This window comes from Triturus cristatus, chromosome 11 (genome assembly GCF_964204655.1).
Source record: "Triturus cristatus chromosome 11, aTriCri1.1, whole genome shotgun sequence".
Lineage (NCBI taxonomy): Eukaryota > Metazoa > Chordata > Amphibia > Caudata > Salamandridae > Triturus > Triturus cristatus.
In genome coordinates, this window is record NC_140594.1 from 412,033,805 (window position 1) to 412,047,788 (window position 13,984).

Genomic DNA, 13,984 nt, shown 5'->3' on the forward strand with positions numbered 1-13,984 from the left:
TAGGGGTTCATCCATGAAATCTTCCTCTGCCCGACTTTACGTCAATGCTAGCATTCCTAAGCCCCTTCCAGGTATAAATATGCCTTCCCTTACCCTGACAAACCACAGCACGACTCAGCACGACTTGACTGCATGGTTCGCCACGGCAAGTTCGGAAGAGACCATATCCCGGCCTGACGCACTGACCAGACGCTGTCATCCCTGCTCGCGGAGAATCCAGCTTCCAGTGTTCTGACTCCCTTCGCGGGTGTTAGAGTTTGTAACCCGGATAGAGATTTCCACCTCGCTCATTCTAAAGGTATGGAGCCGACTAGAACCTAGAGGGACGCTTGGCATACTAAATATATACCATACTATAGAAAACAGCACCTACTTCTTACCTCGCACTACACTTAGGTTAGGTACACGAGTATTCACTTTTTAGCCTGTGTTATTTATGTATGTAAATATGAATATATGTCCTAGCTAAAAGCAAGTGCTATTGCAGTATTATTTCTTCTTACTGCTTATGCAGGGTGTATTATATATTGCTTTCTGTCTAATGATCGTAACAGCTCATATCTCTTACACGAGAAACAAGACTGTTCAATAAACCCTTTTATTGAAACGCCCGTCTATCTATTTCTGTGTAACTCTGGAGAAACTAAGCATGCACGATTGACTGAGTGAAACGGTTATCTATTGTTTCCACAATTCTGAGATGCGTTCCGATTCTAAGGGAAACAAAGTTGTCATGTTTATGCGGTTGTCAGAAACGAATCCCTTCTTGTTCATTCGAGAAGTTTCTACTTACCTCTGAGTTAGCTGGCACACAAAGTAATTCATTTTAATGTACTCGATGGGAGCATACTGACCTTAGTCCTATGCAAAAACTATAGTGTATATTATTCCAACGCGCAGAGCCTATAAGGGAAATAGGAACTACAATACAGTGGGGACCTTTTAGGCATGAATGAAAAGGGGATTGTCTCTTCTAGAGAAGCTGGATACCTTCAACAATGACAAAGGCAGTCTTCAGCTAGGAAATTTCTTTACTGCAGCATATGCTTTACCAAGCTTGGGAGGCCTTTTCGTTTTTCGGCAGTGACTATCATGCCATGCTGTTGCCACAAAGTAATGAAATTGGAACTAATGAAATACAAAATGGTCTGCAAAGTGATCTTTCGTTCTTAGTGTGAATGAGACATGGACACATTTTTAAGTACGGTGGCATAATTTGCAAAATGTCCTGAAATTTGGTTCTCTTTGATTTTGTGTAAATTTTGGTTGTGGGAGACTAGTTTGTATTGTATTCCATAAAAAATTCACTTGAGGTACCGCAAACCACATTTAACGTAATATTGCACACATTTCCTACAAATTCTTGCACACCCCCAGTGCGAAAGGCAGGCTATACTCTGACATGTAGTGAACTGCTCTAAAGCATCCTCAATGCTTGTGTTTTTTCTGTATGATTGGAGGTTTGCACCACTGTGGATCACACTCAAGGTTTCTAATTTAGGACAGTAGACTATCATGCTGTGTTAAAAACAAGCATTTGCAAAGCAAAGAGGCCTCACCTTTCATATGTGTGATTTTGTATTTGATTTTTGTGTTTTGTTTTTTAACTTTTTAGGTCTCGCTGGCTGTCGCGTAAGCGATCGCTCAGCGAGACTCTAGTAAGGGGCTCCCAAAAGGGCTCCCAAAAGTGGATTGCATGGCGAGCACGCGCACAATCACAATCACGTCATCGTGCCGCCATGCAATCTGTTTGGCAATCTAACTTCAAAGGGTCCGCTCCCCCGCCAGGAATGCGCTCCCCCGCCCCCGCCAAGCACGCAAGCCACGCTCCGCCAGGCTTGTCTTGTTTTTTTTGTTGCATATTTATATAGCGCCAACTCGACCCGAAGGTATTGGAGCGCTTTACATAGCACCGTATTTACATTACACATTCAGGAGGCGGCAGCGCAGCCGACGGACCACATCCTCTCCCATTCTCTCCCTCCTGCCACGTATTCCATTACATGCATTGCCCTCTTCTTCCTCTCGTTCCACTTTCTGTTTGTTTGTACCATTCGCTCTTCCCTGCCTCGTTCTCTGGCCTCTCTATCTCTCGCAGCTTTTTTTTCATATTTCCCTCCATTTCTTTCTCTCTCAATCTTTCTGTCTCCATCTCTCTGTTTCTCCCAACCACTGTCTATTAATTCTACTTTTTTTTCTTTTACTCATTCTTTCCATTTCCTCCCCAGCTGTCTGTCTGCACATATTTCTTCTTCTGTGTATATTGTTCTTTCTTCTTTGTGCTGTCTCTCTCTCCGTCTTATTTAGCCCCCTCTTCTCCATTGTGTGTTTCCGCTTTCCCTGCACCCCCTGCTCTACCGGCTCCCCTCCCTCCATCTGTACAAGGGGGTAGGGGATCAGATAAGCCCCTACAGACACTAAGGACGCGATAGGTCACCAGGGTCAAAGGGGAGCCAGCCTTTCCAGGGAAGAGAACAAGCGACTAAAATACAGATTCCAGGTTGCCTTCGAGATAGATAGCGCCTTGTTGCATGTTGCATCCTCACCAGGATATTTTCGATATCAGAAAGTATCGGAGCATCAGCAAGGCCCTGCAAGCCTCTTCGCCACTCAATATCACTTTCATATTTAGCCCCAAAGACAACATATAACTTAGTAACGAACAATGTTTAACTCTGCAAAACAACGTTGGCATAGATGTAAACCCAACAGCACAACATCTTGCAAACTCTTGAAAAGATAACTTTTTAGTACTTTTATATAGCGCGAACTTGACCCGGTATCTGGTATCAGAGCGCTTTACATAGCACCAGTTGCGTTACATGAGGACACATTCATCTTTGTTAGGCACAGAGAGATTAAGTGATTTTCCCAAAATCACAGGATGTTCAGCGTCATTGCCGAGACTCGAACTCGGTTCCCCGATTCAAGGTCGACCGCCCTAGCCGTTAGGCCAACTCCTCTCCCGTTTTAGAAAGATAAAGCAAGAGTGATACGCTACAATAAAAAACTACTTTGGAAAATGAGGACATATGGTTGGACTATTTCACCTAGAAGCAATATCTGCTTACAGACAAGCTGGTCCGGGTTTTAGACTCACCAGGATGTCTTCTGTTAGGGATAAGGGGGTAAATCCATCAGCATCTTTTAGCCCAAAAACACTCCTAGATGTGGCTTGAGTTAGTTGTGAAATACAAAATCTACTTAAAACTCAGAGAAAGCTTAAAGAGTTTGCCTTCATCTTACCACACCTGTCACCCTGGGACCAAATTGTTGCTCTTTTAAAAACACAGAATATTTCTTATTTGATGGCTGTCTGAGAAAAAAGCAAAAACTGTATTTTGTTTCTCATAGAATGGCAAAACACACTGTGCAATGAAGTGAGTGTTTTTTTTCTAGAAATGTCATCAACGAAAGTACAATTGCAGGCTAAAAGAGAAAATAACTGTTCACTCTTATGATTGCTTTTTTATATATGGCCTAAAGATAGCTTTAGCTGTCTTGCTGGACTTTGCTTTTCCCAACAAATAATGATGCTCCCTCCACACAGTACAAGATATTGGGTCGTCCAGCTCCAGCCATTGGATACCTTCAATTTGAGAGACTGCATTTAGCTTTTCACAACACAGCCGCTGAAAAAGAAATCCCCCTTTGTTAAACAACTGCAGGGACTTGTATTCCCCAGTGGCTACTAGTATCTATGTATAGTAGGGTGTCATCACTTTAATAAAATATTTGTTTCTTAAATTGAAGCCTATGATATCGACTCACTATCTTAAACCAGCTTTGGCATATTTATATTGGATGGAAAACAAGTATAAATTAAGATTTTAAAAAACAAAAACACGTATTGAGCCATGACATGCAGTCTTTTAATTTTGAGACATCATCAAACTTATCGCAGATCCTTTCTGCCGAACTTGAGTAAGTCTCTTCGCGCCCAACTTGCTCTTCTTTCTGTGGTTTTTATTTGCAATTTTTTTTTTTTTTTGCATAGGCGAGGAGATGTGAGCCGCTTGTCGAGCCTGGGGTTCTGCATTCTTTGTAGTTTTGCCGTGAACGGCATATGGGCATTCTCTTTGTGGCGAGGCGCATGCCTTTGGTTTCAGCTTTACACAGTACCAGAGTGTTTGCGATTTTGTCTGTGTCGCTCTTCGGCAGTGTATACGTTTGTTTCCATCTGCGTTCATTTTTGAGTGGCACATCCCTCCGCTTCAAGTTACGGACTGCAGCAGAACCGCGCACGCTAAAATATATGGCTCTGATAAACCACACTGTATTCAGCTAGGCTTGGGTTGGGTTGCATATCACACAAACCACATGTCTTTGTCTCTGCAGACAGCATACATTATATCCCGGGCGTCCTGCAGCGTCATTTGGTGGAGGCAGAATATTTAAAATGTGTGCAGTAAACGCCACATTTTGTAACACGCATTTGCAATGCAATAGGTCTCGCAATTGCGAGATTTAGAGCTATTGGCATTGTAAATGACAAGGCCTTTTATTTATGTTTTAAAAACCAAAACATAAATAAAAGTAATTGTCAATTACAATGCCAAAAACTCAAACTCGCGTGAATGCGAGACCTATTGCATTGCAAATGCTTGTTTCATTTTGTGTGGATGTTTATTTTAAAGGCCATTGTTGTGGGTTCTGTTTGAACTGTCATATAAGCAACCCTTCTTGGATATGTCTAGGATTTGGAAGTTTTTGTATTAGGTGGGTGGCAGTTGATTTTTGTTTCTATGTTAACAGCGAGTTCACTGATGAGGCGGAGTTGTAAATAAATCTCCCTTCTCAAGCAGTTTGAGTTAAAATGATGTCTCCAAGTCGTGGGGGGGGAGGGGGGGGGGGTGGAAATGATAGCATCATGATTTAGAAAAATTGATCATTTTGCATGAAATATAATTGCACTGTCATTTGTATTTACAGTGAAATTACAGAATGGGACCGGAAAATTGGTAGGACTAGAAACAAAACAGAGTGCGGTGGGAGGGAACGCGGGGCAAGCATCAACATGAGGTGGGATGGGAGGCTGTTGGGGCAAGCAACAGCACAGAACAGGACTTGAACAACAATATGGAGCAGGATAGGATGTGGGTGGGTGCAAACAATAACACGAAGAAAGACAGGTGGGTGGGTGAAAGCAGCAATATGGAGTGGGACAAGAGGAAAGCAATAATATGAAACTTGAGGGTGGGTGTGGCATGCCATGGAAAGGCAGAAGCATGTGTGAGCGCGGGGACCATGATTGCTTGTGGGGAACAAAGCATACGATTGAAAGCAACACGGACTTGGGTGCATATGAAGTAGACTTGTCATAAACATGCACTCACAGAGATTGGTTCATCAAAAATAAACAAGCATTTGCAATGCAATAGGTCTCGCATTTCCAAAACTCTCAAATGCGAGACCTATTGCATTGCAAACGGCTGTTTGCAAAAGCACCCCATGCAGTGCTTTCACTTTAATGGCGGCTGGGCCCCCTTTCCTTAGGTGTAGCTCGTCTAAAGAAAGGGGTGCGGCCGCCTACAACATGAAAGCGCAGCATGGGGTGCTTTCACAACCTAAAGTTAAAAGAAGAAAACCAAAAACATGCAACCGCGATTAGCGCTGCAAATAAACTAAAAGGCACGTCCGCCATGGTGGCGTGCCGTGCTATGAAAAAAAATAAAAATAAAGCCCTAGTTCCAGGAAGAGTGTCCTGCCTGCAAAAGATGAAAAGCATTTAACAAAATAGTGTTCGGAGGCTGTAATTAAAGCCTACCAAGCAACAACACATGTAACGGGGTGTCCTCATGGGAGGTTACAAATGAAGACAAGGCGATGCCAAGGAGGGACTCTCAAGCCTATTAACGAATCAAAAGCCAGCATTTACTAAGGACAATGACACAAGCCAATGAAAAAATATGGGTGGAGAGTGGGCAGAGTTTCAAGTCCATGTCTAAATACAGCATGCCTCGCAGAACAGCACATGCGCTGCCCAGGCTTGACCTAAAAAAGTAACTCTCACTAGACATGCAATGGAAGGACACAAGTACTTGGGCCATGCTCCTGTTGAGGGTCAAACGGATGAAGAGGAAAGGAAGTCGTCATGCACTGACAAAAGAAAAGCTAGCAAATGAGTGATAACTAACCCAACCAGTGGTAAGCAATGGGCGGTCTTCAAGCCCACTGTAAGGTAATAAAATGTGTGTAGGCTTTTCGATTGAGACCTAGTAAAGTGGTTTTCTTTTCTTCCTTATTATATTTACTGATATGCCACTAAGTTAGCTTTAATTTCTTTTCTATTTTATGCTTCTTTGCTAGGAAATCTCTCTCCTTGATTGCCATTCCCAGAGCTTTTGGAAAATCCAGCATTTTGTTTTCTGAAATTCTTCTTCTAGTCTAATGAAATAAGAGAAGTTCGACGTAAAACCACTCCTTTAAAAAAAAAAAAAATTGTCAAGACCGCCTTTCCATCATTCGGTGCCTTCTCTGGTGTAATGAATTTTTGTCCAGGGAGCGATAAGCAACAAGCCTTTGCAATGCAATAGGTCTGGCATTTATGAGAGTTTGAGGTATTGGGAATGTAATAGTTTAAACTTCCGCAAATGTGAGACCTTTTGTATTGCAAATTACTAGTGCCCATGCAGCGCTTTCACATTCATGAAGCCCGTGCCTCTTTTTTTAGACAAGGCGGATCTAAAGAAAGGGTGTGTCCAACATTAAAGTGAAACCCGGCATGGATGCTTTGAAAAACAAGCCGATCGTTCTAAGTGGACGCCCGATCACATACTGCCTTACCGCAAAAAAGTAACATTTAGTAAACAACAAAAAAAAATCATCACAGACCCAGAAAAGGGGGAGGAGGAGGGAGCCGGTCAACATAGACAACAAGAGGTGGGCGGGAGCAAAGGAAACACGGACAACAGGCTGCACTGAGCTCCGGAGCTAATTGGGATGTTGCGACGTGAATGAACATTTTTTGGAGCAGGGCCGAAGAAAAGAAAGGTGTGGCTCGCCAAGTTCTAGAAAATCTAGAGTTTGGCGAATCGTGCCTTTTGCTGGAGTGGGGCGGGTCTTACGGAATGCCAAACTGAGTTTATCGAGCCGTGCTGGCAAATAAAAGAAAGAACGAACTTAAGTGCGGGTGCTATAGTAAAAGCGGACCGCACTGCCAAAAAAACACAAATAATGTTGATGAAAATCTGCAAGTTCGGTGAGCAGCGGATTTTGTAAATATGAAGCGGCCGCCATTCCTCATTAAAATATAAGAGTGGGTGCGCTGCAAATAATTTTTTGTTTTTTTAAAGCGGACGCCATTACATTACTGGAGTCCCACCAATGCTCTTTAGATAAAGTGAACAAAGAGTTCTCAGAAGAGCTAATGTAAGCTAACCAGTGAAGGTCACAGTAAAAGGTCCAGTCCTGATGGGCGGTTACAAATGCAGACAAGGCGTTACTAAGGAGGGACTAACAAGCCTGTTAACAAATCAGAAGCAACCATTTAGAAACTACAGCAACAGGAGCCAATTGGAAAGATGGGCTTAGAGTGGGCGGAGCTTCAAGTCCATACCTGAGTACCCCATGCCTCGCAGCAGCGCATGTGCTGCCCAGGCTCGACCTAAAAATGTGAATATCCATTACACATGCGCCAGTGCTGTATGCTCGGTGAAATCTGTGCGAACTCAAATCCATCATGAACAAAGGAAACCTCCACGAAGCATAAGCAATTGACATCACAAACCCTCAGCTCACATTTATGTATGTTTGCAGTACAAATACTCGTGGGGAAAAGCCAATGATGGATGCCGAAGTGAGCAGTCCTTGGGCATGGTTCACTTATACAGATCCCTGCCCAACTTATTTGGCAGACAGTGGAGAGGTTGTGACACATTAAAGGCTTTGACACCTACAATCCTCCCTGCCCTGGCCCCTCTAGGTTCCCTAGGCTCAGGGGGGTTTCAACATCCCAGGCTAACACTTGCTCGATTTGCCAATTGTCCTGGGAGGAATGGTCGGTCCCACCAGGTTTTCACTTAATGCCAACCACCTTGCCCAACAGCAAGCGGCTTGCATTTTTCTTCTTCATCTCCCTAGCCTTGCTGGAAGGGCATGGGAGGGTTATTTATGCATCCACCCACTCCGCCTTATGCAAGGCTGGTTATGGAATGTTTGACCCCTGCCTTACTCAAGTGCAAACTGATGGTTAAACCCAGGATCCCTGGGACAGATAACCGATGTTTCGTTGACCTGTGAAGAAGTTCCAGGAAGCTGTCCTGCTGCTCTGTTTGAAGAAGGTGGGGGAGGGTGGGGTTTATTTCTTGACCTTCACCAGCCTGGTCTAATGACCAGGGAGTGTTAAATATTCCCACACCTTGCCTGTTCACTTAGGAAGCGAACAGCTGTTCCGGTGTTAGGTGCACCTCCTGGCCTTGTTCAAGGGCATGGAATGTTATTGCCACTGATGTGCATGAGTTTGCTCCAAGAGGGGAGGGGTGTATTTGGTGGCTCTCCTCTCCCAAGGGCGGGCTAAGGAAATTTGTCGATTAAATAAAAATGTAATAAGAATTGGCAAAGCCAATAGGTCTCAACTATGTGGAAGCTGTTGAAGTTGGCAATGTGTTTTAGCCAATATGTACACCAATGTAGCTGCTGTTCAGCATTGTTCAAAATTTGTGGAGTGGGGTAGACTGGAGTGAGGTAGATTGCTGTAGGGTGGAGGGGGTAGATTAGAGTGGAGGAGTTGGGTAGATTGGGTTGGGTAAAGTAGATTGGGGTAGAGTGGAGTGGGGTAGACTGGGAAGAGTGGAGTGGGGTAGATTGGAGTCTTGTAGATTAGGATTGAGTGGGGTAGATTTGGTGGATTATGGTATGGTAGATTGGCTTGAAGTGAGGTAGGTTGGAGTAGAGTGGGTTGTGTTGTAGTGGGCTAGATTGTAGTAGCTTGAGTAGACTGGAGTGGGGTAGACAGGAGTAGGATAGATTGGACTGGGGGAGTTGTGTAGATTAGTGTGATAGATTGGAGTGGGGGAGTTGGGTAGATTAGCATGGTAGATAGGAGTAGGGTAGATTGAATTGAGGTAGAGTGAGGTAGAGAGGAGTAGATTGGTGCGGCGAGGGGTAGATTGGTGTGGCGCAGATTGGTGTGGGGGTAGATTAGAGTGGAGGGGGTAGATTGGAGTGGGCAAGGTAGATTGGGGTAGAGTGGAGTGAAATATATTGGGGTAGATTGGAGTGGAGTAGAGTAGATTGGAGTGGGTAGATTGAAGTATGGTAAATGACTTGGAGTGGGGTAGATTAAAATATGGGGTAGATTGGAGTGGGGGAGTTGGGTAGATTAGCATGGTAGATAGGAGTAGGGTAGATTGAATTGAGGTAGAGTGAGGTAGAGAGGAGTAGATTGGTGCGGCGAGGGGTAGATTGGTGTGGCGCAGATTGGTGTGGGGGTAGATTAGAGTGGAGGGGGTAGATTGGAGTGGGCAAGGTAGATTGGGGTAGAGTGGAGTGAAATATATTGGGGTAGATTGGAGTGGAGTAGAGTAGATTGGAGTGGGTAGATTGAAGTATGGTAAATGACTTGGAGTGGGGTAGATTAAAATAGATTGGGGTAGATTGGAATGGGGGAGTTGGGTAGATTAGTGTGGTAGATTGGAGTGGGGTGGTTTGAATGGGGTAGATTGAAGTAGATTGGGGTAGATTAGAGTGGGGTAAATTGTAGTGGGGTAGGTAAGAGTGGGGTAGATTGGAGTGGGGTAGATTATGGTTGAGTGGGTGGATTATGGTAGGATAGATTGGAGTGAAGTAAGGTAGATTGGAGTTGAGTGGGGTGGATTGGATGGGGCAGATTGGAGTAGGGTAGTTTGGAGTGGAGTAAGGTAGATTGGACTGGGGTGGGTTAGATTGTACTGCAGTGGGGTAGATTGGACTGGAGTGGGGTAGATTGGACTGGGGTGGGTTAGATTGGACTGGAGTGGGGTAGATTGGACTGGAGTGGGGTAGATTTGGGTGGAATATGGTAGACTGGAGTGAGGTGGGGTAGATGGGAAGAGTGGAATGAGTACGGCAGATTGGGGTAGAGTGGAGTGGGGTAGACTGGATGGATTGGAGTGGGTAGATTAGAGTGGGGTAGAGTGGAGTGGGATAGATTGGGTGAATTGGAGTAAGGTAGATTGGAATGGAGTGGGTTGAATTGGGGTAGGGTAGACTGCAGTGGGGTGGGGTGGATTGGGGTAGAGTAGATTGGAGTGGAGTAGATAGGGGTATATTGGGGTGGAGTGGGTTAGATTGGGCTGGAGTGGGCTAGATTGGAGTAGAGTGGAGTAGATTTTAGCGGACTGTGGTAGATTGGAGAGAGAGTGATGAGATGAATTGATTGCAGTGGAGTGGGATAAATTGGAGTCGGGTCCATTGGAGTGGAATGGGGCAGATTGGAATGCAGTGGGGTAGATTTGAGCGGAGTGGACTGGATTAGGGTAGATTTGAGTGGAGTCCAATAGATTGGGGGTGGAGTTGGTTTTATTGAGTAGAGTGTAGTAGACTGAAGTGTGGTAGATTGGATCGTAGTGGAGTGGGGTAGATTGGATCGTAGTGGAGTGGGGTAAACTGGATCATAGTGGAGCGGACTCGGGGGGAGTGGGGTAGATTGAGTCAGAGTGGGATAGATTGAAGTGTGGTAGGCTGTGGTGGAGTAGGGTAAATTGAGGTGGGGTAGATTGTTTGAGCGGGATAGATTGGAGTGTGGTAAATTGGGGTAGATGAGTGTGGTAGATTGGCATTGATTGTATTGGGTTGGGGTAGATTGTGGTACATTGAAGTGGGGTAAGTGGTGGGGAGAGGTATGGCGTGTTATGTCGTGGAGTGAGTGGTGTAGATTGGAGTGGGGTGGCGTAGAATGGAGTGGCATGGCATGGCATGGCATGGAGTGGAGTGGTATAATGTGGAGTATGCATGGTGTGGTAATGCACTGCCATACCAGACAACATAGTTTCAATTGAAATGACCATTACACTTGCACCGAAATATGGTTAATAATGTGGGCAAATGTCATCTCTTAGTGTATTGATCATATTGAAATATTTGTTTTCACCATACTTCAGAATTACAAAAAAATGCTTCATTTGTACCAATTCTGATATATTCTGAAACATCAGCACAGTTGATTTTTTCTTTTGTGTGCTGGGAAAAAAACAACCTTCTACACCATCTCGTCTTACATGGATAGTCAGCAGGTTTGTCACATAAATTCTCTCACTTTGAAGTCCGAGAAAGAAAAGTAACAAGCTCCCTTGGAAGAGAGCTTGACATTTGATCTGTCTTTAACTACAAAGCAAATGTGACAAGATGAGTACAGGATTTAAAGGCCTGTTTACAGAAAGCGAGTTAGGAGAGGAGTTGGCCTAACGGCTAGGGCAGTCGACCTCAAATCTGGGGAACCAGGTTCGAGTCTCGGCAATGACTCTGAACATCCTGTGATTCTGGGCAAATCACTTAATCTCCCCCTGCCTAACAAATATGGAATGTGTCCTCATGTAACGCAACTGGTGCTATGTAAAGCTCTCTGATACCCGATACTGGGTCAAGTTTGCGCTATAATAAAACTCCGTAATAATAATAATATGTAAACCAGGTTTGGGCAACGGGAGGGATGAACTCAAGCTTGACTGCCTAAAGCAAATAAAGAAAGCTAGAAAATGTGAGTTACAAACCACAAAGCCAATAATAAGCAACAGTCGGATTGCATTTCTAGGTCCCATTTCTGAATGTCCACAAGACTGCTTTAGCAAACCAGATTGCTGTACTGTCTGGCAGGCTTCAACCTAAAAAGGGTTCCCCCGGCTATCACAGTGCCCTATTTGTAACAGCAAACAGGATAATGGTGGCTGTCACATGACTGTGTCATTTCAAAAAAATGTGGGCGAAGGAGGAACGAGACACGTGTTTGCTGCCCTGGTATTCAATTTGCAATTGTGAAACCAACACCACAACTTCCTTCCTCCACCCTCCTTTTTTGAGGATCAAATAGGCTCTGGACACTTATCAGCAGCATCACTGCCCTGTTTGCAATTTCAAACAGAACACCAGGTCAGCTGCTAGATGACCTGTTCCTCCTTGTGCCACAAAATGTCGTGGGGCAAGGAAGACTTTAGAGCGACTGCTGTCCTCGATTGCCACAACTGGGATTCAAACCTTGGCATAACTAAAGGCCAAGGAGAGGACAACCAAGTATGCATGCAACGTCCGGAAGCAACCTCAGTATAGAAGTTCAATCTTACCCTTGCTGCCTGCTAAATTCCAGTCAACCAATCTGAAAGACTTAAGATGATCACATTCAAAGTTCAAGCATCACCACATTCACAATGGCAACTAAAAGCGGCTGCCGGCACTGATCGGAGGTAGGGGTGCGGGGGTCAGAGGTGGGAGGATGCGGAGGTAGGGGGGCTGAAAGGAGGGGGGAGGATGCGGGAATGAAATACAAAACATACTTTCTCGTTGTTTCTTCGCCTCCGTAGTCCTCCCTCGCTTGGCCTTACTGCAAGCCCACCTAGGCTACCAGTCAGCCAATCACAATGCTGCGTTGCGATTGGTCTCAACGCCGTGTTTCGGCGCTCAGACGCTGACTGGAGGCCTTCGCTTGTTCTCCACGTAGGCTGCGATTCAGCCTTCATGGAGAGCAGGCAAAGTGCGCCAGACTGTTCTGGGTGGCCCGATAGAGCCGGCCAAGCAGTCACTGCGCACTTTAGGCGGGTGCTACCACTCCTCCTGTCCCACTCCCAGCGCAAAGCAGGTAGAAGTAGGAGAAAATAATAAAATGATAATAACGCAAGTTATTAGCATTTTATTTTCCCTTTGTGTCATTGCAAAAAAGCAGTGGTGCGAGGCTCCTCCGTCTTAGTGGAGGAGCTGCCACTGGCAACTAAACCAGAAACCTATCGACTGTAGAAATTATGTAGATTCTACGACAGCAGGAAAGATGCCAGAACTAACTGTAGCAAAAACATAGACCAATACAAAGACCACCCCCAAGGAGGAACAAGCATTTACAATGCAATGGTCTCGGCATTGTAAAAGTTAGAGCTATTGGCATTGCTCATGACATTCTTTTTGTTTGTTTTTGTTGTTAAAACATTTTAAGAAACGGCATTGTTATTTACAATGTTAATAGCTTAATCCCTCTCAAATGCAAGACCTATTGCATTTGCACCCACACACAGAGCCACACACCCAGAGCCACCCACACAGAGCCACTCACATAGAGCAACCCACACACAAATAGAGCCAACCACAGAGCCACCTACACACACACACAGAGTTACCCACACACAGACAGACCCACCACGCATAGAGCCACCTACAAAAAAAGCCACCCACACACACAGAGCCACACACAGAGCCACCCACACACACACAGACCCTCCCCCACACACAGAGCCACCCACACATACACACAAATAGCCACCCCCCACACACAGAGCCACCCCCACACACACAGAGCCACCCCCACACAGAGCCACCCCCACACACACACAGAGCCACACAGTAACCTCAAAATTTAACACATATTTTCTTTTTGCTGGATCAACTGGGGACGTTTTACACCTTCTATCCATCTGCAAAAGACCTTTATGAGGTCGTAAAGAGCAATTTAACGACTAGGAAGGTTCAAAAGAAAATAAATAATGAGCCGGGATAGCAATCAGATCCGACAGCAATTAGATCGAAGCCAATTTGAGATGGGGGTGTCAAGCATGGTAACAGTGGCAAGGCTTCCACCCTGAAACAGGAAACTAAAAAATGCAAAGAGCACGCACGGCACCCATCCCCCTGCGGGGAAGCCATGTGTGTTTCAGGTTACAGCGTTATGCAAGCGTACACGGACATGCAGCAAGAGTACCTGGGTGCAAATGTTGTTTTTGCGAGGAGTCAGGTCACCGAAAGCCGACATGCATCATTGTCAAAATACACTCGTGAATGAAAAGGAAAACGATGTACTCTGCTGTTG